The sequence below is a fragment of the Lissotriton helveticus genome, chromosome 5_1 (assembly GCF_964261635.1).
Source record: "Lissotriton helveticus chromosome 5_1, aLisHel1.1, whole genome shotgun sequence".
In the NCBI taxonomy this organism is placed as follows: domain Eukaryota; kingdom Metazoa; phylum Chordata; class Amphibia; order Caudata; family Salamandridae; genus Lissotriton; species Lissotriton helveticus.
The window spans coordinates 1451680148-1451708113 of record NC_136065.1 but is presented as its reverse complement, the minus strand read 5'-3'; the positions used below and the strand labels follow the sequence as shown (position 1 = coordinate 1451708113).

Sequence of the window (27966 nt, the reverse complement as noted above, 5' to 3'; positions counted from 1 at the left end):
GAATTGTGTATGTTTAAAATGTAGGTTTTTTAATCCCCCCAAAAAATCAGTGGTTACATTGGCGAGTTGTAAAACATCATCATGGACAATCTGCTATTAGAAAACGGCTTGTTGAATTAACAGTATTTCATGCCGATTGGACACTCAATGCTAAATGTTAACAAAAAAGCTAGAGCTATATGCTTTTCAAAAATAACTTTAGAATGTTTTTCCCAAGACACTAGACGCAAAGATGATAAGTTTACACGAACTATTTGTTTTAGGTTTGGAGAGAGTCAGGCCTCGTGATTTGGAAAAAGTCCATTGCAAACTCTTCCTCGTGGTAGTTCATAGGAATGCATGAAATGATGAAACATTCTGTATCTCAGCCAGTTGGCTGAAATTGCTGAATTGTAGCTTTTCCCATATGACAAAGAAATACGCCACATTAAAAGGAACAGGAAAGATTGCACTGTAATATAGGGAGGCTCAAACGAAAAGTGGGATACAACCCTGCGCCGTTTTATTGCACAATCAGCTCTAAATACTGTGTACACTGCACGTCTTGCTTTAGAACAGGACCGGATCGCCGCCTTCTAAGATGATTTTTGACGGAGCTGCGGTGGTGTATCTTCTTATCGGCATTTGTTGTCTGATTTGTATGTTCGTCACTAAAAACTACCATGCTACAGGCCCTCTGCCCCCTGGGCCCAGGCCTCTGCCACTGATAGGCAACCTGCATCAAATAAAGACCGGTCAGATGACTGAATCTCTGAAGAAGGTAAGTGGATTTGCTGTAAAGGGTGTTTGTTACAGACCAGGTTACCTTCCCATATATGAGAATGCTGTTAAATTTGTCAACTTGTGAGTATGTATAAACTTTTGTAAGGAATTGGCACTCTGGTCAGTGGTAAATTCAAGATTTACTCCTGTCAAAACCATATCCAGGATGAGAAGGTGGGGTGCGGGAGGACACCAATTTAATGGGTGAAACTATAAGGGAAAGCGTCCTGGAGGAGAAAAGAAGAAAACAGTTTTAATGCCCAAAAGCACGCTGGCAAAGACTTTACACATGCATACATTTTACATCGAACCAATCACCAGAGTGGGCCCCATGAGTCCTTTAGTTCACATCCCATGGGCAGCTTCTGCCGCTGTTTGCAGGTCAAATATCCAAACACGAGACTGTGCCGTGCACACCAAACAAATTCTCTAATCACTGTATTTCAGGACTACACTTGGAATTACTTCTGAGTTCACGAAAAGTATACAAACTTTCCACAGATAGGCATAAGTCAACATGAATGCCTTATTTTTTTTTTTACTAATCTATCAGATTTCAAATGTTCCTCATGAATCATACCATAAGGGTTCATTCACAAACTGAATTTTCACTACTGAAGAAGTTTCTTGGTTCTGATAACAGATTTATTTTATATCTAAACTGTGCTCATTTTTTCACCCTCACAAGAATGAAAGGCAGAATGTAATAAGTGGTTCTACATAGGCCCTTTCAGTGGATGGATTGGAATGTTTGTGAAGTATCGCAGTTGCATTACAAATATTGTTAGTGTGTATATTTGAGACCTTTGATAATTTGTGGGCCAAATATTAAGTTTCTCAGACTTCATGATCAAGACCTCAGTCGTTATTGACAGAAAGCTGTAATGAGGTTGCCTACTACCTGGTTCCTTGGTACAGTAGCATTGCACTGTTTATTTAGTTGAAACATACCAGCAGAGGAGACTTTCAGATATAGTTTGTGTCATCCGCACATTTCACACTGATATCTTTACGCATTTAATTAGCACTAGATGTAATTTATGTACTCTGCTAAAATTAGCAAAGTGCCTACGTTGACATGAGTAGACCTAATCAAGTTTCAGTTGCACTTTCAAATGCGTGTGATGTGCAGTCATGTTTTCTCTTTCTCAATCTGTACACAGAGGAGCTGCAAATATGACCTTCAATATCTCATTAAAAGTACAAAATGTATTTCACTTCCGGTCCTACCTGTACTGTATCAAATAAATGTTTTGCACAATTTGTTCGTGATGTTCCTTAAAGGAGAAAAAGTATAACTGCATTCAACTGTAGACCTGTTCCTTTGTGCGTTTGTTTTCTTTTGGGTAGCATAATGCATGTTTATTCATTAGAAACAGAGCAAAAGTTATTTACCATGGAATGAGTTCTCTGTTTTACTATTGCACCAACAAATGTAGCTAACCACAGTGACTGTATGATCTTTGTGTCTAAAAAGTATAAAAACTCTCTATTTGGGAGATGAGTCAAGATGTTCCTTCGTTCTTCTTAGAGGCAGACTTCCTATCCAGCTTATAGCACACATATTATTTCCTGACCCCTTCGAGAGCAGACTCCACGTTAGTTTGTTTATTAATCTACATTTAAAATATTTTCTACGTTCTTCTCTTCTACTCAGCAGTCCTTATGACAGAGTGCTCTTTGATTCATTATTTGCCTTGTGTTAGACCGTTTTGGGTTCTTGCTACTGACTGCATTCAAGTTTAGCTATCACTGTCATTACCGACTTACATATTCTTGTGTTAAGACCGTTCTTTAATTTATTGAGCCGCCATTATCTTTTTGCATTTTGTATTGATTCTTATAGCACATAAACCTTCAAGGTTTGTAATAGGATCTTTGACTCGTGTGGATAATCACACATTGATTCTCCTATGTGAATTTCGCTGGGTTACATTAAATTGTGATTCCAGCTCTAGTCTTTAATGATTCAAAATATAGCACCGATTCATCAATCAGCTCTTTTAATGTCTAAAAGCAATGATTGTTGCTGGTAGCAGAGGATAATGTCAAACAAATGGATGTTTTAGAATTAAATGTAAGGAACACTTTATTATCGCTCTAGTCCCAGTTCCTGATGCTGCATGGATTATCCTGATGGGCTGATCAGGTTGAATCAGTAGCTTGAATTGCATTACATGAGGATAAAATAGAGCTTGTCTTGTGTGTGATGTGTGTTTTAATGTGCTGTTGTTTTACCATGTGTGATATATAGTGGGAAAGTTGTTTTGTGACATGCGTGTATCACTGTGAAATTGTTTGTTTCGTGTTGGTGTTGCACACGTGGTTAACGTTGATATCTGCATTGAATTTTGATGTTTTTATTTGAATTAATAACATTTTTTAAAATAGTGTTTGTTGAAATCTAGGGCCTCATTTATGAAAAGTGACGCATCGCTGCGTGAAAACAGCTATGCGTCACTTTTCACTGCGCTCTCCCTGCGACATGATTGATGCGTCATATTTATAATATGACGCATCATGTCGCAAGGAGTTACAGATACGTCAGTATTTCTGACGTATCTGTAGGCGCAAAAGTGACGCATTGCTGGAGTGTGTCACAAAAGTGAGGGGAATGGGGAAAGCCCCATGTGAAAGGGCTTGCGTCAGTCTTACGCCTGCTGTGAGGCAGGCGCAAGATTTTGACGCAACAGCATCCTAAAAGTGACGCAGTGAAATCTCATAGATTTCACTGCGCCACTATTACGAGGCTTTTTGCGGGTGAACGCCCCCTCTGCATACATTATACCTGACGCAGGTATAATGTAGCGCAGGGGTTTACAAAGTGACGCATCAGCTTAGATGCGTCACTTTGTAAATAGTGCGCATCAGGAGGCATGTTTTATGCCGCCGATGCGTCACAAAAAGTGACGCATCGGAAGCGCAAAACTCACGCACGGCCTCATAAATGAGGCCCCTAGTGTTTTGATGTGGTTTTGGTCATTGGATTCAAAATAATCCAAGATCTCGATATACAATTATTAAATTGTTTGCTGAAGGCATACGTTGATACATAAATATTATCTTTTTTCCATACGTTTTTAATGGTCTGGGGAAATTTGAACTAAGTAAGGTTGTGTTGTTTGTTTCTTTGTGCCCAGGAAATAGTCATCCTAACTCTGAGTTAGATTGGTGCTGGGTGGAAATGTACCTCGTGTGATTGAAAGTTTTAGCATTTTTCGATGAGTTTGAATTCCTTAAGCACACAAAAGGTGATAGGAAGAATGATTGCAATTTGTCCAACAACCGGCAGCCCCTTTGGGGAGCATATTACTCCATCGTTCTTTTGCTCACCATGTCTCCTCAGTTTGGACCCAGCCACATGCAGATCAGCCTCGACCCTGCTCCTCATGGGAACCGCAGCATCCAGTGCAGGTGAGTGTGGTGAATTTGAAAAGACGATGGAATAGGATTTATTTATTTTTCCCTATCCTGTTGTCTGTTGACATGCCCGACCGCCCACAGTGCTTACCTGCAACGGGCGCTGCTGCATGGCAACAGACCAGCCCGAGCTGACAGGCCAGGTCCTCCCTAAACAGGAGCAGAAGCAACCCATGACCAGTTTTGCCCTAGATATGTGCTCATCAGCCGGTATAGCTTGGTTCCAGTGACACATTGAGCATGGAACCCACATCTGGGTATACCCATGCCACTTAGGGTGGTAGATGAAACACACAAAAGGTAAAGGGAAGAACACTTGCAAAATGTCTAACCACTGGCAATCAGGCCAGGTTAGCATCCCAACTTATCATTCTTTTGCTCACCGTGCCACCTCAGTTTGCACTTAATCATCTGCAAATCAGCCTTGACCCTACTCCTCATGGGAACAGTCCAGCCCGAACTGCCAGGCCAGAACCCATCCTGAACTGGAACACAAGCAGCCCAGGACCAGTTTTTTCCTAGTTATGGCCTCATTAGCAGGGTACAGCTTGGTTCCTGTGACACAGTGAGCATGGGTCCCAAGTTTGGGTATACCGATGCACCGTAGGGTGGTATGGGAATTTCTTTCCATGTTCCGGAAGGCAGACAAAGGTTTCTTGATTTGAATTAAAGGTTTGTGTTTGTGGTTTCGATTTTTAAATGAAATTGTGTTACCTAAACTAACTTGAAGTAAAAATGGTTTCTGCTTTGGAAATGTCAACAGATTCTGTTTGTTAAAGAGATACTGGAAGGTTCACCTGCCCATTGTGTCTTACTTAACTTAGGACTTTATGCTTGTGCATGGCTCAGAGACTTGAATTAGATAACTGCTTATGATAAACATGTGCAGTTTCTAGTATGTGGTAGTTTTAATGTGAGAAAGATTTAGTGTTTGAGGTGTGCTTTGTATAAGGTGAAACCACAGATTAGACCTGTACAGTTTGAAGCATTGAGTGAATGGGATTTTGTGGTGAATGAGAAGGTACATTAGATAATGATAAAGGTCATGTTAGGAAAGCAATGAGGCATTTGATTGATACTAGATGACACATGCAAGTGAAAGCATTGCAAGTGGATATTTTTCTTTGATTATTAAAGAAACAGACAAAAAGAATATAGAGAAAAGTGGTTGAAGAAAGCAGGAAGGCAGAAACAAAAAAGAGGAGAAAGATAAAGGAGCAATTGTGACCGATTTAGAGAGTGAAGTGGTTGTGGAAAACCTGTCGAGAGAAGTACATGGAAGTGCATAGGTTCATGTGCTGTGGACAAGATCTGTTCTTCCGACATTTACAAAGAATTTTTTAAATGCCTGATTCAAATTTTGTCAGTAAGCATACTCTGTCACAATGGCAACTGATTATGCTTACTGCCAACATAATGGTCTGACTGTTGAATTTAGAAGTGGGCGGACCACTGTTTGGCTACCCCAAAATTCTCCAGTGGCCGAATGAAGTAAAGAGCAGTTCGAAAATGGCCCAATTTAGATGGGCAGCCATATTGTTGACGGTAAAGGGCAGTAACAACAAAACATGGCTCCCTCACCATGGGAGATGATTTCCATGACAAGGGAGACATTACTTTTTTTATTTTCAAAAAACGAAAACCAACTTGGTGCCTTGTTTTTTGAGAAAACATTTTTTGGCAACACTGTAGCATGAGTCTGGCATGTTTGTTACAGTCATACAACAAAGTTCAAATACAGCCACCGGAACCACCGTGACGGCGGTTCCTGTGAATGCATGAAATGTCAGCCAGGATGACAGACATTTCATAATTTGGCAGTGATGACCTCTCCCGGGGCGACAGAGTAAATTACTCCATCTCTCTGGCAGAGGATGACCTGACCGCAGATTTATAAATCGGGCCCTTAGAGAAGAACTAGATAAGTGGTGTGCAGAGGTAGAACAATTGTGAACATTTTAAAGGATCTATGGAAAGATTTGATTATGTTGTCTGAGATCTTTATTCCTAAAGATTTGTAGTTGGAGTGCAAAGCAGTTTTAAATTCGCCAGGTGAAGAATCTCCAAGGTTTTCTCCTCAAAATGACCCACCTAGTATTGTGATGGAGAAATATACGTTAGTGATTGAACATTTGAAAACTAAAGTGCTGCAAAAATAAATACTTTGGTAAACAAATTATGAGAGCAACACAGGAGCCTAAAGAATCAGAGCATGTATATAATGTAAAATGGATATAGATTTAGAGAATATAGTGAAGCTGATGATCTTGCAAAAGAAAGTGTTACAAATTAGTTTCAGTTTTCATGTTGGGTTTGCTCCCAGAAATTAGTTCTCATATTCAGCATAATGTGACGTGTTGACATACAAAATCTCTTGATGAGAATTTGTAGTATACCAAGTTTTTTAGCAATTGCTTTGATGTGAATCAAAGATTATGGAGAACCTAAAATAGTTTCAGAAAGGTCGTAGGAAAGGTTCTCAGTAGTCAGATTCTGTTTTGATTCCAGTTTTGTGGCAGGTGCGAATTTTAGTATGCTAGGAGTTGGTATGCAGAATGATTTTCAATTAATGCAAAATAGAGCAACATTTTCACTGGGCGTTTCTCAGGGCAGAGGCACAGGTTTTGTCAACAAATGAAACACTGACGGGGAATGGCAGACGTGGCCCACACACGTAGCTGCTAGCACCGGCAGGCTCACCCGTTGCTCCTCCCGCTTCCTGCTTCCAGCTCCAAGCTCCACCTTCCGGTCTTCTTCATGCATCAGATGCCATCGGACACTTGGAAATCTCCTATCTGCTAAACGGCATAGATGGGGAGAAATGTTTGTATGCTATCTGCTGCCCCCCTGCAGTCGCCTATTACGCTATTATCGAGAATGAGGACGAGGAGATGGCTGAACACTGCTGAACATCGACGGGTCTAGTTTTTAGGTCGAGGCTACCGTCGCACTGCGTAAGCAGTGGGCGGAGCCAAAGATTTTATGTTGTGTAGTATAAGGGGTTTAAACCCGCCCCTCTTCTCCATTGGCTGGCCTCGTAAATGCTGGTCAGCCATTGGAGAAGAGGGGCATCACTCAGTAGTAGCCCCGGCTTGAGCAGATTCGGGAGCGTTTTTCTCTCTTTTTTTAAGCCCCGCCCCTTTTCTAGTGGTGAACGTTACACCCTCCCTCTCGCCGAGGTCCCAGTCTGACCTAAACAAGCCCCTCAATCCAAAACATTATGGGCGTTTCTCCGAGCCATTTGTGAATGACCTCAGAGAGCCTTCCGAGATCGTAAGGAAGGAGCTGCTCCCTCCCTCTTTTTTTTTTATATTGTGTTTAATTCAAGCAAAAATAAGCAGCAGCAGAAGCTCCGCTCCTTGTCCCTGAGCTGAGCTGGGAGCAGAGCAGCCTTCATCTGGGCCCGAGTGTGAGTACTGCCCTCCTCATCCTCGCTGTACCTTCATAAGGGTGGCAGGGTATGCTCAGACGTGAGTCCCTTGCTCACTTGGCCATTGGATTCAAGATAGCCTGGCTGATGAGGATTATGAATCCGAAACCGGTCCCAGGATGCTTGTTTCCGGTCCAGGGAAGACATGGCTTGGCAGTTCGGGCTGGACTGTTCCCATGAGGCACAGGGTCAGACTGATTTGCATATGGCCATGTCTGAACTGGGGTGGCTGAGTGAGCTAAAGAATGGTGATGGATTAAACCCAGATCAGTTGACTGGGGGTGAGTGTTTGATTTGCTCAAATGCTCCGTCCATCATCCCCTTTTGTATCGGGGATACAGGAAGAGCATGTTTGTGTATTTATATGTGTGTGTCTGTGAAGTTTTTGGGAGCAGGTGCAGGGCGATCGGGCCGGGTTTTTGGTCTGGAAGGGGAAAGACAACTTTTTTATGCGGTTCCTGGTGTGTATGCCGGGGGGTTGTACCCTCGTTGTGAAGTGGGGGGCTGGCCGGTGGAAGGCTTCGGCTTCCTTCCCAGAGAGAGGAGCACAAGGGCTTTTGTAGTGAATGGAGTCAGTCACGGCTGGAAGTACGGGAGGGGATGTGGGGGGAGGGGGCAGAAGGAGGGAGAGGGATCCATTTGCAGACAGCAGGTCAGTGGGAGCCGCAGGAAACAAGCAACCAACAAATGGGGAAAATAAAAGACAGATTTATGGGAAAAGGAGGAAACGAGAAGGTGCAGGAAATGACCTGTGGATGGGGGTGGGGGTAAGTTGCACAGACCTCAGGACGGCCGGGGGGAGGGTGCGCCGCCATGAGGGTAGGTTCCGGGGTTATTAACCAGGTGGGGCGGCTGGCTCGCCGCCGTGGAGGAGGTGTGGGGGCGCTATCGCTCGTATATTTTTCATCTGCGAGGGTGGGGGTGCCCTTGCTCGGTCTGGGGTGGCCAGAGGGTGGGAGTGCTCCGGGACGTTTGCTTTCTGCTGTTTGGCTTCCTTTGATTGTGTTTTTTCCGATTGGGTTGTTAGGTTAATGGAGGACTGGGGTGAAGGGGACGGTGCCGTTGGTCGATCCATGAGAAGCAGAGTGCATCGTGGGCCCTGAGCGGCTCCGTTTCTGGGGGGATTGGCGCGCGTGCCCGGCGGTAGCGGGCCGATGCTCTCTTTTGGGGGTGTTCTGTACTATCTGGGTCTCCGTACAGGGCATGAGCAGCAGAGGGAAGCCCGGGGTTCTTAGTTTTTCAAATAGTCATTACTCCTAAAAAGTAGGGTGACTGTATTGGGGTTACCCGTTTTGAGATGGGAGGGGGTGTACACCTAGGCTTTACCTAACGTGTGGTCTGGATAAGTGTTGGGAAGCTTACGTTTGGGTGCCGGAGGGGGTGCCTGGACGCGTATGTGAGGGATCCCGTACAAGTAGATGTATATGTGTGTACAGGATTCCTTCCGAACAGAGGGGTTGCCGATCGGGTGGTGGGGTACCTTCTTTACCTGAATCCTGTATCGCTGCCTGTCTGAGTTGAGGGTTTCTGTGCAGCTATAAGTCTGTTCGTGTGTGGTCTTTTTTAGGGGGGTCACACACAGGTTGTCTGGTTAGAGTCATTTAAAAAAAAAAAATTATTGGTGTATCCAACATAGTTCGCTATCATATTTTGTTTTTGAAGGGGTGCCCTCTACAGCCCCCTCTATTTCTGTTTGAGGGGCGGTCCTGCACAAGTGGCCTTTGTAGGGCGTCCGGGGTATCCAGTCCTGTATGCGCATGCCACCTGTCCAATTTGTCACCATGCTCCTCCCTGCCCTGATCCCCCATGCCACCAAGCACACCCTGCTCCTGACAGTTTTCTCCTGCCATTTCATCACGCCGTTTCTTCCAGACCTGCAGACCCTGTCCCCCCACGCAGCAGTCTGCCTCTTTTCGCCCTCTGTGCCACCGCTGGTAGTCTCTGCCACTCGCCCTGTGCCACCGTGCTTCTGCAAATCTCCTTACCTCTGATCCCACTGAGCCAGCTAGGCACTGCCCACCCTCTGACGCCCTCCATCCTACGCTAGTCCCCTTCTACTCTCGTAGCAGTAGGGCACCGCCCACCTCCTGACATTGGCGTCTCATGTGCTGGCATGGAGGTTACCCTGGCTGCACCCGGCTGGCTAGCAGTGCCACACTCTCTGCGTCGATGTGTGCGTCGTCCTGCAGACAAAAGGTTTCCCAAATCTGCTTTAGAAGTCTGGTGGGCTGTGTTAATTTTATCACTGCAGGGTGGCCAGGCGTCTGAGATTAGCCGGGGCAGTTCGGGTTTTTAACCTCGGATGTTTTATGTAATTAAAGGCTACAGATGTCCGTGTTTTCAAAGAAAATTCACTAAGCACGTGGAGAGGATTATCTTGTGGGTTTATCTAGCCCCCTTGTAAGAGAGTAATTTATGTAACGCAGATCACGCTGCTCTCAAACTTGCATTTTACGCCCCCTTAGACTTAGCCTCCCTGTTGCATATGTTCCATGGTTGCGAGTGCATTGGCACCACTCATGTTCCTTTCCGCATTCGACGTAAAGCACTTTTGTGAAAGCGCTACACAAATAACGGATTTTTATTTTAATAAACACAAAAGGTCCGGTGTGCAACACCTGCTTGTTTTATGGTCATAGGAAGCAGGTGCTCTGTGTGTGTGTGTGTGTGGGACTCTGGTTGTGTGTGTGTGGGACTCTGTGTGTGTGTGTCTGTGTGTGGGGGGCTCTTTGTGTGTGGCTGTGTGTGTGGCTGTGTGTGGCTGTGTGTTTGGCTCTGTGTGTGTGTGTCTGTGTGTGTGTGGCTCTGTGTGTGTGTGTCTCTGTGTGTGGTGTGGGGGGCTCTGTGTGCGAGGCTCTGTCTGTGTGTGTGTGGCTCTGTCTGTGTGTGTGCGTGGCTCTGTCTGTGTGTGTGCGTGGCTCTGTCTGTGTGTGTGCGTGGCCCTGTCTGTGTGTGTGCGTGGCTCTGTCTGTGTGTGTGCGTGGCTCTGTCTGTGTGTGTGTGCGCGGCTCTGTCTGTGTCTGTGCCCGGCTCTGTCTGTGTGTGTGTGCGAGGCTCTGTCTGTGTGTGTAGGGCTCTGTCTGTGTGTGTGTGGGGCTCTGTGTGTGTGTGGGGCTCTGTGTGTGTGTGGGGCTCTGTGTGTGTGTGGCTCTGTGTGTGTGTGTGGCTGTGTGTGTGTGTGTGTGTGGCTCTCTGTGTGTGTGTGGGGGGCTCTCTGTGTGTGTGTGGGGCTCTGTGTGTGTGTGTGTGGGGCTCTGTGTGTGTGTGGGGCTCTCTGTGTGTGTGGGGCTCTGTGTGTGTGGGGGGCTCTCTGTGTGTGGGGCTCTGTGTGTGTGTGTGTGGGGCTCTCTGTGTGTGTGTGTGGGGCTCTGTGTGTGTGTGTGTGGGGCTCTCTGTGTGTGTGTGTGTGGCTCTGTGTGTGTATGTGGCTTTCTGTGTGTGTGGCTCTGTGTCCGCGAATACTCTCTAATGCTCACCTATTGCCATTGTAAATGACAATACCATTTATTTATGTTTAAAAAAAATGAAAAGAAATGTCATGAGCAATGCCAATAGCTCTACCTTTAATAATGCCGAGACCATTGCATTGTAAATGCTTGTTCTTTTTTGCTTCACTGCCCTCGCTACTACCACTGTCCTTTGATTGTCTTTTGCTCCGACGCTCGTGGTGAAGAGCCCTCGTCCTATCGGCCCCGCAGTGCATTCCATTACTGGTTTTGGCTCTGACCGGTGGCTCTGCTACTACTGCTACCGTTTTGTTTGCACCGAAGGGGGAAAAACCCTCAGGGCCCTTCTTCTCCCTTCTCCCTCCATTACAGATAGGGGAACTCGGAGGTAAGGAGGGGGAGATGAGTGGAATGGAGACAACAAATACCACTATATCAGCAGTTAATAACTTTGTGGAAGGCAGTGGGAGAGATGCTCTGGAGGGTTACTAAGGAGGCAAGTAAGTGGAAAAGGTGGAGCAAAGGTGGAAAGCGCAAAGGTACAGAGGTACTGCAATTGTAGACCCTGGAGGGGAAACACTTACTGGCAAAACTGCAGACAGCAGTCTTAGTACCAGACAGCACTCTCTATAGTAATCTATACCACCTCTTTCATCTTCATATTTAGTACTTCTATTGTGTTACTACTGCGTTACTGCACTTTACTACTCCTAGGCTGAACGGTTTCAAGGCAAGTACCTAACTAGTTCCTAATACCAATTAGCCTCCTATAGTCTGTCTCTATAGGTGTATACTTGCAGTTTGGGCACGTTAGCGACTGTGTCCCCTCCCTGCATATAAAACAAAATGCGCACAAAACAACCCAAACCAGAATAGAAAAAGGAATCATCAGAGATGTCAGGGCAGGCAACCACACCCTCTCCAGCCCCAAGAGAGGTAAGAAGAGGACAGTGAACTACACTACAGAGAAGAGAATTAAAGGCCAAGGCCCTAGCTGAGAGAGGAAAACAACATGGGCAGAGCAACTATACGAATCCTATCGACCCCATGGATCTATCGGGTGATGAAGAGGGCATATCAGATCTGGAAACGGAAAATGGTTCATATAAAAATGGGCAATCACCAGATGGTCAAATCGGGGCACACAGAGGTATAGCTCCAAATACATTTGAAGAGACTCATGTTGCGGCTCTACTCAGCCCAAGGCAATATCCTCTCTTTTGCAAACCACCAAAACATCAGGCTGCGAGTAGACCTAGAGATTCATAACTCCACAATGAAGATGAAGATAAAGAGGAACCTAGCCTGGTAGCACAAGATTGACAAATCTTTTTCAAAATGCCAGTGCCGTCGCTCCTCCCCCACAAAGTACCTTAGGGATAGAGGATCTTTCACTGGTCCAGCTGAGCGGAGAGTAAGCGAGCACTGAAAAAACAATAGAGACAGTATCTGAGACTTCAAGAGAAGGCCTGAGAGGAGAAGAAGCATCAATCAAAAAAGTGCTACTAACCATTCTGAATGAGATAAGGGATTTTAAAGGATCAAGGCAGTAGAGATTGCTCAGAAATATAAAAAAAGAGGGATATACTGTGATTCAAAGAAAAAGGGATGGAGTAGCACTGTAGAAACAAGAAAAGTCCCTAATCAGAAGCAAAAAGTTTAACATTTTGGGCAACATTGCTCCATGAATACGATCAAGACTCAATTACCTTGTCCAGATGTTTAGAATTGGTTGTGGAACATTTAAAATAAAATCTGCAATGTCAGAAAGGCAATGATGCTACTTGATGAAATTCAATTGTAGCTAAATTGTACATTTAGTTATAACTACCTAGAGAGTGCTATCATTCTCGTAGTATGCCACTGGATTCAAGCTAGCCTGGCTGATGAACGGTAATGCCCAGAAACCGGTCCCAGGATGCTTCTTTCTGGTCCAGTGAGGGCCTGGCTTGGCAGTTCGGTCTGGACTGTTCCCATGTAGCACAGAGTCAAGACTGATTTGCATACCGCTGGGTCTAAACTGGGGTGGCATGGTGAGCAAATGAACAATGGATTTAACCCAGATCTCTTGACCTGGGGGTGAATGTTTGATTTATTCAGCATTCCATCATTCATTTGTTTGCGTAGCACTTTTTACCCTAAGTGGGATGGGTATGCCCAGATATGGGTCCCTTGCTCAGTGTGTTGCTGGATTCAAGCTAGGCTGGCTGGTGAAGGGTAATACCCAGAAACTGGTCCCAGGATGCTTGTTTCCAGTCCAGTGAGGACCTGGCTTGGCAGTTCGGTCTGGACGGTTCCCATGAGGCACAGGGTCAAGACTGATTTGCATATGGCTGGGTCTAAACTGGGGTGGCATGGTGAGCAAAGAACAATGGATTTAACCCAGATCTCTTGACTGGGGGTCAATGTATGATTCATTCAGCATTCCGTCCATCATTTGTTTGCGTAGCACTTTTCACCCTAAGTGGGTGGGAATGCCCAAACTTGGGTCCCTTGCTCACTGTGCCACTGGATTCAAGCTTGTCTGGCTGATGAAGGTTAATACCCAGAAATCGGACCCAGGGTGCTTGTTTCTGGTCCAGTGAGGACCTGGCTTGACAGTTCGGTCTGGACTGTTCTCATGAGGCACAGGGTCAAGACTGATTTCCATATGGCTGGGTATTAACTGGGGTGGCATGGTGAGCAAAAGAACAATGGATTTAACCCAGAGCTCTTGACTGGGGGTCAATGTATGATCCATTCAGCATTCCGTCCATCATTTGTTTGCATAGCACTTTTTACCCTAAATGGGATGGGTATGCCCAGACGTGGGTCCCTTGCTCACTGTGCCACTGGATTCAAGCTACCCTGGCTGATGAAGGTTAATATCTAGAAACCGGTCCCAGGATGCTTGTTTCCGGTCCAGTGAGGACCTGACTTGGCAGTTCGGGCTGGACTGTTCCCATGAGGCACAGGGTCAAGACTGATTGTATATTCCAGGTACTGTTTAGTCTATTGCTATCTATTTACTATCTGTTGCACTTTAGACTTCTATCTCCTACAGATGTTATTGTTTCATATCGGCACCTGTCACTTTAAACATTTTTGGTAGTGCATGCATTGCTGCTATTTATATGCTATTTCTTGCACCTTTGACTTTTGTCTGCATGCAAATGTATACCTACACTTTAGAACAGCTGTACAAAGAACAAAGTTATTAGTCTTTGAGGAATGCAGGATGGGGGTCTGTGTCTGTATGGGCAGCTCACAAAGTCACTAGCCAACGTTTGATAAAACAACTATGAGTAAGGAAAACATCACAGTTCTCTCTTTCAATATTAATGGCCTGAATAATAAACGTAAGGTTCAGGCAATTGAAGGTTGGCTTAGAAGACACAACCTGGATGCATTTTTCTACAGGAAACCCATTTCCGGAGCACATCTGATGCGAGTAAAATCTTCCAGAAATGGTCTGGCTTCCAATGTTCAGCAATTGTAGGATGCGCTCAGAAGGGAGTAGGGATTTATATAGGGAAGCATGTACGCTTCCAAGTAAAAAACACCCACTCAGACCCAGGGGAAAGGTGGGCTCTTGTACATGGAACTCTTAATCAGTCAAGTCTCACTTTGACCACAATCTACTCCCCAGTTTTGGATAATCCTCAACCCCTACTACACCTGAAGCAGGCACTTTCGTGTATGTCCGGCCCTATTACATTGGAAGGCAATTTTAAATTCCTTCAGGATCCTTTAGTTGATTTCTCTAAGAAGGCTCGTAAGCAAAACAAGCCCCAGGTAGGTATTGCCCTGCCTAGCTGTAAAAAGTCTTAAGATTTGATAGATCAATTGCGCTGTCAAAATCCGGAAAAACAGGACTTTTCATGCTTTTTGGCAAAGTATAATACAGCTTCCAGGATATATATTTTTCTGATCTCACATGGCCTCAGGGTTAATACATACGATCATATGCCAAATGCATTCTCAGATCATGCTTTAACTAAGATGGAAATAGTGTGAGCAGGATCAAGAGCGAAAACGCCAATGAGATGGTATCTTAATAAAATGAATTTGGAAAACGAGAGCTGGTGTATGGAAATAACCAACAAGATTAATATTTTCTTTTTCAACAACACAGACTCAGCACCAAGAAATATAGTATGGGATGCATTTAAGGCCACCTTATGGAGGATAATCACATCAGAAGAAATCCCGCAACATAAGGATAAAAAGGAAGAAAGATTAAAAATTGAGGATCGTTACGCACAGGCAAATAACGATCACTTGAAGAATAGGAATTTTAAAACAAAACAGGAGATGCTACAAGCGAAATCGCAGATGCAGGAGTATTATTATCAACTGGGGGATCTAGTAAGTAGATTTTAACTTCAAGAGGCATATCAGGAGAGTGAGTGCAATGGGAAACTACTTGCATGGCAGGAAAAGGAAAAGCAGGTAAAAAAAGAATTGAAAGTATTCAGGATGAGGTATCTAAAACACAATTAACAGACTCTAAAGAAATTGGGGATGCCTTTCTGATACAATGTAGGGAAATCTATCAGTCAGATCTACAAACGTCACCAGAACTTATTACAGGTTTCTTTGATAAGCTGCCGATCCCTTCACTGCACAGTGATATTAGCGAATCATTACTCGAGGAATTCTCTATTGAGGAAGTTGAATTGGTGATTGGTTTGTTAGCCAACTGTAAAGCGACCGGGGAAGACGGACTACCAGCAGAATTATATAAAAGATTAGCCCCAATATACCAATCCTAAAAATAGCTAACCATCTATTGAAAGAAGGAGAACCTCCAGTCTCTTTTCGCACAGCGGTAGTAGTCAGCGTTTTGAAGAAAGATGAAGATAGAGAAAACGTCAATTCCTATAGTCCTATTAGTCTTCTTAACGTTGGCTATAATATTTTTACAAAACTTCTCACAAATAGGTGTAATAGAATTGTGGGTTCTCTTATTCATGCAGGTCAATGTGGATTCGTGGCAGTGAGACAGCTTTCGACAAAAATGAAATTTGTAATAGAAGCCCTGGATTACTTTCATAAGAATAGTATTGAAGCTCAGATGTGGTTTTTAGACGCTGAGAAAGCCTTTGAGTTACTATTCTGGGACTGTTTTTTTATTATTCTTGAAAAGTTTGGTTTCACAGAAGGTTTAATACAATTAATAAGAAAACTTTATAAAGGTCACAGGTGCAAATATTAATTAATTCGATAAATGTAGGTTCTAGTTGAATAAAATGGGGTACAAGACAAGGCTGTCCCCTTTCCCCAATTTTATTTGCCTTTTTTATTGAACCTTTGGCAATAGCTTTTAGACAAGATACGCTACATACCACACCTCTGCAAGGCATGACTAATATAAAACTCTACCCTGACGATATTGTTCTTTTTTTAAACTTTAAGGATCATACCAAAGAAGAGATCCAAGGGATCTTTTCGGAATTCCAAGCAATAGGTGGGTACTAGGCCAAGACGGAAATTATCTTATGCAACTGATCCCTGGATACTTTACTGCCCAATTTAAGGCCAACGTACAACTTACGCCCAAATGAATATCTAGGGATATATGTGACAGAAAAAGTAGAGGAGATGTTCCAGCTGAATTATTTTCCCCTGATACAAAAAGTGAAGCCCCTGTTAGCACTATGGAATCAACTACCATTATCAATCTTAGGACGATTGGCACTTATTCGAATATCTATCTTATCACTGTTTAACTTCTTACTCGCAGCAGCTCCGTGCGCTCTACAAATGTCTTTTTTAAGGAGATAGATACTTTGTTTTCATCTTTTCTATAGGCCAATAAGATACCAAGATTAGATAATTTTTTTATGAATAAAATTGTAATAGAGTACAGAATTAAGGACCCCACAAGAATGGTAAAGGATCCGAAGAAAGCGTGGTACAAAGTACTCCAATGGATTCTTAAACAAAGAGCTCAACTGTTAGCTTTCTATATGATTTTGAGAATAAACGGTACAACGAGTCTGTCTGATCTCTATACGGGGGAGGTTAAACTACTACAGCCCGGTGTATTGAGAAAGCTGGAGGAAAAGGTATATACGCAAGTAAAGGACTTCCCTAACCAAGACTCCTGGAAAAAAATGGCCTGAGATAGAAATCAGAATACTCCATTGCAAGGAAATGCCCACATTGTCATACATTAAAATAAAGCATTTACTAGAAAATATAGATGCAGAAACTTTAACAGTAAGTTCGGGAATAACTGAAACTCTAGAAAACCCTGAAAAGTGGTCTGTAAGTGCTGGGATAAAAATCTTTAATGATAAAACATCGGTTTCTATCTATGAGAAAATGCAAGATAAATGGTGTAAAAAAGAAGGTATGCAGATCCCAAGAACATCTTGGAGGAGAAACACCACAGTAATTAGAGGAGCTAATTTTAAAAGAATGCAATTTTATTCAAAATGGTTTCTCTATAGAACCCCTACATTACATAGTATATGTCCCCAGGTAGAGGACAGATGTTTCCGATGCACAAAAACAAGAGGAGGCACATGGCCACATATCGTTTGGGATTTCCCCAAAATTGAGAATCTATGGAAAGAAATTGAAAAATATCTTAGAAGTACCATTGGCCAATATATAGCTATTGACAATTATGATGCAGTTTTGGGATGCTCTTCAAATCTAACATTGAATAATATGCAAGAAGAATGCCTATATATATCTGTCCTAGTGGCAAGATCTTTAATTTTGCAAAATTGGCGAATAAAAAATGTACCTTCGTTCCAAGCATGGAAAGCAAAACTGTGTAAAGTCAAAGAACTAGAAATATGTTATGCACTAAGAACAGGATCTCTTAGGAAGTTTGAGAAACGTTAGAGACCTATAGCAAATGAATAAAAACAAATTTGGGTAATAATATTGCTTTTTAAGCAACTGTATAACATATGGTCTGCACTGCTGTTTATTAAATGGACAGAGCACAACAAAATACAGAGTATTTGTTCTGGAGATCATATCACAAGCACAAGGGGCAAGGTCTTTGTCTTTGATCCAAGCTCTAGGGACAGTAAATACATGATGGAACAGCCTCAAACATGTACATAAAAATGGTGATGATTAGGTATATTATTCAGTAAGTAGGGATCAATGAGAGAAGTGGTTTTTATAACACATAAGACCGAACAGTAGGTTTTCATATAGCATAAGATTCCCTCGTGTTCTTCTTCCGACACGAAAAAGCCTTTTTGGCCCAAGACATGTCTGCTTTAATAATTAGCTCAGCATGCTCTTCCCAACTTGCTGAAGCATGACTTAAAATTACTCAGTCAGGGAAGTTGGAAACATGGTCAAGGTCAAGGCAATCCTAAATAATGAGACAATTAAGAATAGTTTGGAGTGTGACACATACTGGAAGCGTTCAAATCAATGGATGTAATTGTATGATATCTACTAAATACCCCAGTCCCATCTCCTCATGGTTAATAAATGCGGCTGAGCAGTGGGGAAAAGATAATGCACATTTCAGGAACATATATTCAGCAATTTCCAATTGGGTGAGGTTGGTCTATCTCCAAACATCAAAACCATAGGCTGCAACAGGCATCTATTTGGCCTTATACATTTTCATCATAGCCATCAAGGGAGTTCTTGCCAAGCCTTGCCATAAATTCAAAGACAGAGACAATGATTCTTTGTTGGGTAATGATCTTTGATGTAAACTGAATTGCATAATTTATTGTACATCGTATAGAGTACCAATTCAAACACAAGAGGAAAATTTTGGCCTTGAGTTAAAATTGCAGCAAACAGAGTGAATTTGTTTCCTCTTCTCACAAAAGAGGACGTGCCTCCTAATTTAAGACACACTGTGAAAAAGGAGGTTTGGGATTTTACTGGTAAAGAAACCAGATTAATAATAAGTGCAGAGCCTGTACAGATCAAAATGAAATCTAAAGAGGTGTTTCCTTGTATTCCTAAGTATAAGCTTACTCGTGAAGCAGAGGAGGGAATGGCACCTGTCATTGATAAAAGGATTGAGAAAGACATTTTAAAAGAAGTGATAGGAAAACCTCCAATCATGAGAGTTTAAAAAAAATGACAGAAAGTGGAGATTAGTACAAGACCTGTACAAAATGAATAATATTGTAGTCACATGTTGCCCCTTGTATACAATCCTGCTGTGATTTTGTTTCAAACGTCTGCAGACTCGGAGTGGTTCACCATCATAGATTTTTGCCAAGCTTTTTTCTCCATCCGTCCTCATGAGGATAGCCAGTTTCCCTTTACATGTAGATTTATGAAAAGGGCAATGGTCGAGTGTCAAACACCACATGGCTATATTGAAAGCATCTCAATTTTCTCCCAATTTCTGAAGAAAGATTTAATGAGTTTGCATTTCCCGTGCAATACAGTGCTGGTTCAGTATATAGATGACCTGATGGTCATACCCAAAGCAATAGTGGACTGTAAACTTGGTACAATTGCACAGCTGAAGCACCTAGCAGAACATGGCAATAAACTGTCCCTGACAATATTGCACTCTGATTAAAAATGGGCCAAGAATTCTGTATTTGCTGTACACTCTTCAGTTCCATGAAGATGTTGTGGTTGTTAAATGTGCAGCACATAAGCATGGAGATGACATGGTTACACTTAGCAACCAACATGCTGATACATTTACAAAGTACTGTGCTCTTATGCTCATCACATGGAAAACACATGAAGAATGAAATGATAAAATGAGATTGCAATTTGTTCCTTATCTGCAACAGTGCAATCACTTGAGGAGTTGAAAACTCTGCAAAATAATGTGCCAGAAGATAAAATAAGAAAGTGGGTTACAGCATGTTGTACCATCAATGATAATGACATGTGGATATCACCTAATGATGAATTTGTTTTACAAAACTATATCCCTAACTGCATGGTGAGACACATGCACGGTCCCACCCAGGTTTGGCGTGATTATGTTTCACATTTTCCAGAATTTCTGTCAGCGTTGTGTTACTTATCAACAGTCAAATATTGGTGAAAACACTACAATGCCCATATGTCAGATAGGACAATCTGAAAGGTTGTTTCCTAAACTGCAAATTGAATTGTGGCAATGCCTAAGTGCAATTGATTACGTTGCATGTTACTCAGTGTTTTTTTCTCTAGGCGGTTGGAGGTCTATCCAACTAGGAGATGTGACAACTTAACTGTTGATAATATCTTTTAGTGGAATTGATGACTAGATTTGGTTTGTCAACTTCCTGGGAGTCAAATGGCAAACTAATTGTAAAAGGGTATTAATGAAGATTTTTTGTATAGCACTGAGAGTAGATCAGCGTTTTTTTGTAATTATCAACCAGAAGCATGTGGAGTTGTTGCGAGAGTTAATGTACTCTCAAGTCAAATTTGTTTAAGATATGCAGTTTGACTTCACTGAAGTGGCCAGATGCTTTACCTTTGGTTCTGACCAGGTGTAATTCAATACACCATTGACAAGTGAGAAACTCTGCCACAACTTGGAGCCAGGTGACTGGGCAGTGGTGAAAAAGCATGTGAGGAAGGCAGCAATTCTTCATGATCAAAGCTTTCTAGAAATCAGCGATATAAATATTGATCAGCCGTTAGAGAAATTACCTGATATTAAGAGTGTAGGTTACATTGCACAACTTGTGAAAGTAGTTAACACTATTAGTAACTAATAATCAATAGCTAGGAGCTAATAGTACTACTAACATAAGTATTGAGAAGGGTGGTTGTAAATTGAGTGATGTTGAACAGCATTTCTTTAGAGAATTTAATGAGGGGGCGTGGCTAAGATGGCGGCCTGAGCGGACGCTTGGTCGTGTGGCTCCTCAGCCCGGATCCCCGTTGTGACCCCCTAAGCAGCGTTAAGCCCCGTGTCAGAGGGAATTGTGCCTGGCTGTGCAAGGGCAGCTCGTGCCCGTCCATTTGGAGGCGAGAGGATCGCGGCGCCGGTCCCCCGTGACACCCTTTCCCCGCAGAGCGGGGTCTCGACTGACGCTGGGGTGTAATGGCGGCCAGGGAGGAGGAATAGCCAGCGACGACGATCTGCAGCGTGTGGCCCACTAGGGGGCCAGTAGCTGAGGGGACGACGGTCGGAGCAGAGGCCAGGGGCCGGTGAGGTGAAGCGTGTCAGCAGCGACTGGCGGGCGAGGTGAGCTGCGGAGGGAGCAGCCTGCGAAGGTGGGAGCACCCGACCTGGGAGGCGTAAAAATCGAGCCCCCCGGACTTGGGGCCTACATCCAGCTAGCATGCTCTGCCCCGCCGGAACTATTATCGGCAGCACGGGGGCAGATGTGGTGAGGCATCAGGGGACATCCACAGAGAAGCTACCGAGCACAGCTGAGGTCGGGGGTCAGCGACGAGTCCCGAGGCAGCAGCGCATTGGGAGCGATGTGTACTGCAGTGGAGGTGGCCGGCGGTGGAGGGAGCGCCCACGCGGAAGGCGCGAAAATCGAGCCCCAGGCTTTGGGGCCTACATGGGCCAGTCCATCAACATCCCTGAAGCTGGTGAGAAAAGGCGGTGACTGACCCTGCGCTGCAAAGGGGCCCCATCTGGACACAGCCTGGGAGGCAGGTCTGCCAGCAGCACGCACTGGCCCAGTGAGAAGAGGCCAGTGCCTGGAAGGTGAGGAGTGACACGGAGGGTACGGAGAGGCCTGTCAGGCACCCACAGCGTTTTGCCTGCGTGGTGACCGAGTCTGGGGGACACGCAGGGGCTTGAGCCTGCTCTGATCCGAGTGAACTGTGCGAGTGGGAGGCCTAGTCAGCGCTGCTTGGCTGTTCACCGCCGCGCACACCCCCCACAGACTTTTGAGCGCAACAACGGAGGGTACCCTAAGCTGGTGTGGCGGAGCAGACGTCCTGGGGCCTAGGTCTCGGCCCGCGTTGCCTGAACTTCAAGAGGGCACGCAATCATCAGGGTGCACTCCCCCCGAGTGGACAAGCTTTCGGGGCCTCCCAGGGCCAGAACGGAGAGCGCACCATGGCCACTATAGGGCGCAGGGGCCGGCGCACTATCACGGACATGCTTGTCAAGGGAACCCCTAAGGGAGAGAAGGGCCCTCCATCTCCAGTAGCGGCGGAGAAAATCACGGGACAGGATGACGGAGGGGCCCCTATCACTAAATCGTTCTTGGAAACCCTATTTAACTCCCTGCGCGAGGACTTCTTGACGCTCAAACAGCACATGGCCGGGGAGCACCGCGAACTGCGCCGTGACGTGGATGGCCTAGGGGAACGAGTGGCGGCGATGGAGGACGCGCAACAAACTAGGAGCGAGGAGGTAGAACAATTGCAGCAAGAAGTCATTCGCCTTCGTGAACAGCAGGTTGATCTTCAGGCATACGCGGAAGACCTCGAAAATCGCTCTTGGAGGAACAACATAAGGGTCCGAGGTGTGCCATCCAAAGCAGAGGGGGACAGCGTCACCAGCATTCTACAGGGAATGTTCCGGGAGATTTTGGGGGAAACAGACGACTTTGAAATTCGCATTGACAGGGCGCACAGGGTAGGTTTGGCGCGCCGAGCACCTGCTCCCTCACCTGACATTCTGGCCTTCCTACCTGATTTCCCCCCTGAAAGAACGAATCCTGAGGGAGGCACGCCAGAACCAGCCTCTCCAACATCAAGGTTACCAGTTGGCATTATACCAGGACCTCTCGGCCATCACCCTGCACAAAAGGAAAACCTTTAAGGTAGTTACAACGTTCCTGCGCGACAAAGGGATCCCTTATTCCTGGGGTCACCCCTTTCGGCTGATCTTTAAATGGAAAGGGGCTTTGCATCACCTCCGATCTCTGCAAGACACGTGTGCTCTGCTTGGCATTGACCTCAACGAGGACTCACCGATGCAGGAGGCATCTTTACGACCCTCACAGGAGAAATCACCGCAACCCTCATGCGATGGTTGGCAGCTCGTGGGCCGCAGACGTTCCCCCAAGACCCATCTTAAACCAGACCCAAAAACAATGGCGCAGGAACAAGCATTGGCCGTCCAGGAAGTGTCCAAGGACACAGCGACACTTTACTGACACAGCAGAGAGGGGGTTAAGCACTGGGACCACGCGGGTCCGTTGGGGGTTCAGGAGGGGGGCTATCAGGGTCGCCACAGCCACACACACCTCACCGTAACGTTACCACAGGCCTGAACTGGGTATTGATAGCCCTGGGACTATGATTTGCAATGGGGAGTTCCTTGTTGGGGTTCGGGAGGAGGGTGGTGGGGCGAGGGGGGTATGTGGTGTTTGGGGGCTTGCCAAGTTGGGGTTGGGGAGGAGGGGGAGGGGCTGGGAAGGGGGGGTGGGGTATTGGAGGTTGGGCTGGGGGGGGTTCGTGGAGGGCGGAACCGGTGTGCGAAGACTTGGGAGGACTTCAGCTGGGAATGGTATGTGTTACGGAGCTGTGGCTGCCCATAGCTTTGCCCTTGCGCGCTCTACGTTCAATCCTGTGTCACCCTGAGCGGTCAGGTGTTGCTCCCTTTCTGTGTCCTTCCTTATGACCCAAGTTTTAACTTTAAATGTGAAGGGGTTAAATAACCCCATCAAGAGAAGGGCTATCCTGAGCTACTTAGAGAATTCTGGGGCATCTATCTGTCTTTTGCAGGAGACCCACTTGCTACCAAAGGAGTGGCATAGGATGAAGTCCAGGGCATTTCCACACCAATTTTATTCCTCCACTCAGGAGAAAAAGGGGGGGGGTTGGCCATCCTTCTAGCGCAACACTTTCAAGGTAGAGTGGGGGACAAAGTTACGGAGTCGAAAGGGAGACTGTTGGCATACAGGCTCTGGGTGGGGGACACCCCATTAGTAGTTGGTTCCATATATGCCCCAAATTCTGGACAGGAGCGATCTCTTATGGATTCGCTTTCAGAGATTTTCCGTTATCACGATAGGCAGATTCTGCTGGGGGGGATCTTAATATAGTTATGGATCCAGAAAAAGACAGGCCAGGCCACAGACATGGGGCTACGGGTTCGATTTCTGATGCAGGGGTGGCGTGGCTCTGAGAGAGAGGTCTGGTAGATATATGGAGGGAGGCACATCCCCACAGCACTCAATATTCTTTCTATTCCCACGTCCATCATACATATGCTCGCCTGGATCATTTTCTAGGGTCTACCGAACTTAACGCCCTGGTCCAGTCGGTGGACATCATACCGGCGGCACTGTCAGATCACGAGGCGGTGCATATGACCTTAGACTTGCGTCCTACAGTCCGACAGAGGGGGAAATGGCGGCTCGGGAGTCTTTATTACAGCGACCAGACACCTGCAGGCAGGTGCAGAAGTGCATAACGGACTACTTAGCATCCAACAACATCGCAGACACCCCATTATCGGCTCTTTGGGGCGCTCTCAAAGCGGTCGTTCGGAGGGAACTGATCGCGATCTCCGCTGCCGACAATCGTGCGCGCAAGGAGAAGAGAGAGGAACTAGCAGCTGTGGTGCTGGAACTGGAGAGGGTGCATAGCCGGATTGGGGCTCCACGCATGTGGCGGCGCCTCAAAGCAGCCAGAGCGCAATTGGCCAGTTTAGACCTAGACAGGGCGGAGTACACTGCTCTGCGGCTCAAACACTCCTTTTACATAGGGGGGATAGGACGGGGAAGCTCCTTGCGAACAAACTTCGGGCGCGCACTGAATGCTCCAAGATCGCGGCTGTTTATACTTCCGAGGGGGATCGGGTCGAAAGCGATGATCGGATCGCTGATGCCTTCCGAAGGTTTTATGCCTCTTTATACAGCAGCCACCATAGACGGCGCGAGCGATGATTACCTTAGTCAGGCTGCCATCACGGCTCTTGCGTCGGGGGCAGCGGACCTAGATGCTCCCATCAAGGTGGAAGAGGTGATTGGGGCGATATCTCGCCTCAAGCCATTAAAATCACCGGGCCCAGATGGCTTCTCCTCGTGTTTTTATAAGACCTTCTGCCAATTCTTAGCGCTGGTGTTGACGTGTTTATTCAACTCCTTCCAGGGCCCAGGGACGATTCCACCAGAGATGCTAGAAGCAGAGGTAGTTGTTCTCCTCAAACCCGGGAAAGATCCCACCCAATGCGCGGCGTACCGGCCGATCTCCCTCCTCAACCTCGATCTGAAATTGTTTACAGGTGTCCTAGCGACCAGGTTGGGCCCACACCTCCCGGGCATAATCGAGCCAGGTCAATTGTGCTTTATCCCCAATCGACAAAGTAGTGATAACACCAAAAATATCATGCACTTAATAGATAAAGCCCATTATATGGATTTGGACGCCTTGCTGATTTCGGTTGATGCTGAGAAAGCATTTGACCAGGTAGATTGGGTTTATTTAGATAAGACGCTCGCACACTTTGGGATCGGGAGGCGTTTTTGCTCGTGGGTGGCAAGTTGTTATGATAAACCACAGGCAAGGATTAGGGTAAGCGGGGTCTGTTCCAAGCCCTTTGACATTCGGAGGGGCACGAGGCAGGGGTGCCCTCTATCTCCCCTGCTTTTTGCGCTTTATGTCGAGCCCCTGGCTCAGCGGATTTGCGATAACCCCCCGGATATCCGGTATCCCCTTCGGGGAAAGCAGCACACAGTTAGTCTCTACGCAGATGACATTTTGGCGACTCTTGCGGCTCCCCGACGCTCTGTTCCAGCCTTTCTGGAGGAGCTCGCAGAATTTGGCAGGGCTTCGGGCTTTAAAGTTAATGTGGGGAAAACTATGCTTTTGCCCTTGGGCTCGGCGGGGGCTGGCCTGGAAGATGCTCCCCAAGATTTTGGGGGAGTGCAGATGAAAAGTGAACTCCCGTACCTGGGGATAGTGCCCTTCGTCATTGGAAAACATACTCCTTGTCGCTACTGGGTAGGGTGGCGGCGGTAAAAATGTCTATCCTGCCTGAAATATTATATATTTTTCAGACCATACCTGCACTACATCTGCACGCTACAGTCCGAAATACAGCAGTTCATCTGGTCCGGTCGCAGACCGCGGTTACCTAGGGAATTGGCTTTTCGGTCCCCTGCCGAGGGCGGCTTAGGAATCCCTAATCTTTTTAATTATTTTAAGGCGACTCAACTGCGCTACTTGGTGGAGTGGAGCAGACCAGAGTCTGAAAAGAGATAGCTCTTTCAGGATCGGGCCATGGCTCGTCTCCCCTTATGGAAGGTGCCATTCCTGAAGCCGGACGACCGCCCCTCGTATATGCGCAGGTCTCCCATCACTCGTTCAGTGATGAGGGTGTGGGACTCGGTTGCGGTGAGGCGGGACCTCACCTCATTCCCCTCGCCCCTAACTCCCATTTTCGACAACTCTCATTTCCCCCCGGGCATGGAGGCACAGGCCTTCCCACAATTGCACGCAACCGCATGTCATTCAGCGGGTCACTTCTGTGACCTCCAAGGGTTTCTTTCCTACTCCGAGTTGTCAGATTGGTACGACATTAAAGACCTCAAATGGTTTCAATACTTCCAGATCCGGCACTGGCTGCTCCACCCGGATGTGCACCCTTTGGTTAACCATAAACTTACAGTTCACGAAAAGTGGCTTCTCGATAAACACTCAAAATGATTTCTGAATTGTACCCCATGTTACACCCACCTGTACCCACGGAGAAGTCTGCTGGCCAGCGCCAGGGGGAGCTGCTTCAGACTCTTTCGGGGAAGGAATGGCAGCAGATTTATTATAGAGCCCACCACACGGCACGGAATGTAGGGAGCAAGGAGATGGCGGTCAAAGTGGCCCTATACTGGCACTTAACGGCCGCTAGACTGCATCAAATGAATCGAGATCGCAGCTCGGAATGTTAGAGAGGCTGTGGGGTAACGGGCACACTGACACACATTCTATGGGAGTGTAGGGAAGTACAGGGGTTCTGGTGGAGGTGCTGAAAGATGTTGATACCTACTTTGAAACAGAGGTTCCCCTGTTACCTGCATACACCATATTAGGTTTGCCAAATGAGCTCGCCTTCCCACTCAAGTCCACGCGAGGGAGGCAGATGGGTCTGGCCCTGGGCGCAGCTGTTCACCATATCTTATCCCTTTGGGGTACTACGACTCGCCCCTCACACACTGGGTGGTTGCATAAGCTATGGTATATCATTGGTATGGAGCGCATACACGCTACCATCACACACTCGACTGCAGCATTCCACACGGTTTGGAAACCGCTCCTTTCTCTGCTGGCGCAGGAGTTCAATGAGGTGACTTGCCCCATGTACTTGCGAGTACTCCAACTCATGGACGCCCCGCCCTCTGCGGATGCATCTCAAAAGGAGTAAATCACTGTTCCTCTATGGCGCAGGGCACACCGGTTCCGGGGGGTGGCGGGTGGGGGTGTTGGGCAGAGGGGTTGGGGGGATGTTTTGGACAGATACGTTCCAGGAATTGACCCTCTATTGTTGTTTTACTATCACTGATTCGCATGGACATGGGATTTTCATTGTACCTCTTCATCGGAGCCGGCTGGCTGGGTGGCCAATTCCATAAGCAGAGTTTGTATGCTTCTGTTCTTGATTACACCACATGTGTTATGTTTGGGTCTGTGGGTACCTTTCCTTGAGTGCCTCTGTCTGTTTAAATCAATAAAATAAAGATATTCAAAAGAGAATTTAATGAATGGAGAGTGAAAATTAGTAGACATGGGGATAAAGTGAGAGAGATTGAGTTGCAGATTGAGGCTGAAGAGAGATTTTGGATTTCAAAGATACATCTATTCCTAGAATTGAGCAAGAAAGAAAAAGAACTGTGCATATCATATGTGAAACATTTTGATGGGTTAGAGTTATACAAAGTGGTTGGAAAGAGGGAACGTAGGTGTAACTTTGTGGCTAATAATTAATATTTGAGGGTGAAGAACTCATATATTGTGGGATATATTTTGTATATGGTAAAACGGCTCATTTTAGAATTGGGTGAGGAACTGCTATCTTGCTTCCTATCCTGTTTCCTAGTGTATAATGTGAAT

At 45.8% G+C, this 27966-nt stretch overlaps 1 pseudogene across 1 annotated transcript in view; it reads left to right on the top strand.

The window, feature by feature from the left end:
- The first annotated feature begins 445 nt into the window (after positions 1 to 445).
- The window catches only part of LOC144755475 (cytochrome P450 2A9-like), a 572487-nt pseudogene continuing 544966 nt past the window's right edge, over positions 446 to 27966 (top strand). Inside the window, exon 1 of the transcript XR_013594897.1 lies at positions 446 to 760. The product of XR_013594897.1 is annotated as a cytochrome P450 2A9-like (transcript). The remainder of the gene's footprint in view (positions 761 to 27966) is intronic.